Raw genomic sequence first — 2,557 nt, 5'->3', positions numbered from 1 at the left:
GATATTTACAATTATCTAGCCGAGGAAGATCAATCTTTATATAATGTTGGTGATAATTATATAATAAACTAAAATATTTTATTTAAATATAAAAAATTGTACTAAAAAGGTGTAAATTGGATATGTTATACTTCAAAATGTTTGCTATGACAGCAAATACTAAAATCGATAAGTCTTTTCATAAACATTTGAGATAAATAATATTTCTTTCAAAAATACAAAAAAGACGTATATAGTAATGAATTGAATGAACAAATTTTATTATTTTTTAAAAATAGTTCTAGATGTTCTATAAGGTTTCCATTTTGATATGTTTTACTTCAATGTGTCTTCTATCACGACAAATACTAAAATTGATAATGTTTCTAAGAAAATTTGGAGATATTAACGAATTTCATAAACAGGTACCCTCTCAGCAGTATCTTTTACCTTACCCCTTAGTCCGGAGCACTTTTTTACATATTTCGACTCCCCCAATTCGGCCCTGGTTATTACCTTATTTGCCAAGTTACCCAAAACAAACGACCCATTGTTCAAACACACCTTTGAAACGAAATCGTAGGAAGCCGACAGAACTGTCGGTTCTTTTGGCGGGCGATTTCAAAAGACCGAAGATCATTTTTACTAAAACTTAAACACTGTTTGCTTCCGAAAGGTCCCCTTCGTCTATTTGTACGAAGAAAGAGGAATTAAATCTGTTTAAAACTAATAAATGACATTTAGATTGGTGCGAGTAATATGGTGTTACGCAAGGACGGTGATTAGGCCCCATTTGTTAACGCAGTAGAATAATAGTAATTAATTTAAGAAGTTTCCAAAGGAGAAGTTTGTGTTTTTGTCAACTGATTTGGTGATTTCATGTCTTCTTGACGTTTTAAGTCACTCTGAATTGTTTAGGACCAAAATTGGAAACAAAGTATACAGTAGAATCTTGCTAATTCGACATTATTCAAAACCAGAGGATGTTGGATGAGTAAAATGTTTGGATTTGAAAATTGCAGAAAAAATTCCAGCTAGTTTCTAAAAAATTGTGTAGCACTTTGATCTATATAAATTAACTGATTTATTTTTCTTTACGCTTTCACGCATAAGACGCGCTTTTGTCCCTGAAAAATCTGTTATAGTTAGATTCATTTACTATATACATTAGGATCATGTTAAAACGATTATGCTTATTACAATTTTAACAACATATTGTTCCTATCTTTTACAAAGTAAACTAATCGATTTCCCAAGGACCAAAGCGTGTTATGCGTGAAATCGTAACATGCAGGATAAAAACAATATGTTGTTGAGAACTTTATGAGCATGATCGTTTTAAAGAGTTCTGTTATATATAGTTAGAATATGTGTGAAATGAATGTAGTTACAGCAGATTTTCCAGAGACAAAAGCGCGTCTTATGCGTGAAAGCAAAATATGTATTTAACACATATTGATCCTATCCCGCATATTACGCTTTCACACTTAAAACGCGCCTTTTGTCCCAGAAAAATCTGTTAGTTTACTATATAGTTTACTTGATTTACTAATAAATAACGTTTAGATTCATAATATGGTGTTACGCAAGATCTACTACAAAGACCTTCTTTATTGTTTATATCATTTTTATGTGAAAATTTAGCAAGTATACGTCAGTTTTGTTTATTTTACTATGTTTATATATATATATATATATATATATATATATATATATATAAATCGGCAATTATGAATCATAACCTTGTTTGAAGTTTGTCAACAGAGAGATTAAGATTTTAATCACTTTACACTAATATATATACATTTAAATATGTATATATATATATATATATAAATGTATTTAATCTTATATCAAAGAGAGACCTAGAATATAATTGAGTTAATCCGATTTAGCAAAGTGGCTTAAATAGGACATACTTTGCAGATTTATATCTTTACATCGTTATATATACATACATACATACATACATATAAATATATATATATGTATATATATATATATATATATATATTTGAATTATTTTAATACTTTTCTTAAACAAAACTAATTTGTTGCACTTCAAGAACTTTTGCAGTATTTTCTTCAAGATATTTTTAAAGTTAAAAGTATTTAATAACCTTTTTATAAAACTTAAAAAAAGACGAATTTTAAATTTAAATTTAAATTAGCCTGAATAAAAATAAATTGAAATTACAGAAAATTTACATACAAATATTTATAAAAGTTGAGTACATTCTTTTTGCAAAAGGACATAGTAGGGCCTAGTTTTTTGCAAAAATGTAATATATATGCATTAAAATGTATAAATTATTATACACCAATAAAGAGCCAATAATTTTTTTTTTATAATTACTTTACATTTAGTATATAACCATTCTAAAATATGTAAGAAAATAATCAAAAAACGAGTTTAACTCGCACTTTTACGTGTATTTTTTCCAAATGTTTACATATTACTTAAAAATGTGTTAAAAGCATTAATGTGATGGTGTTAAAAACAAGCCTCGCCTTTATTTTGATAATTTTTAATTGCAAAAACAAATTATTTGTTGCTAAAACAATATTAATATTAATT

The sequence above is a fragment of the Ctenocephalides felis genome, unplaced genomic scaffold, assembly GCF_003426905.1.
Source record: "Ctenocephalides felis isolate EL2017-DRISC unplaced genomic scaffold, ASM342690v1 CF-g0.4_SCAFFOLD_00845, whole genome shotgun sequence".
NCBI classification, from domain to species: domain Eukaryota; kingdom Metazoa; phylum Arthropoda; class Insecta; order Siphonaptera; family Pulicidae; genus Ctenocephalides; species Ctenocephalides felis.
The sequence above is the reverse complement of the archived record's forward strand: the minus strand, read 5'-3'. Positions refer to the sequence as shown.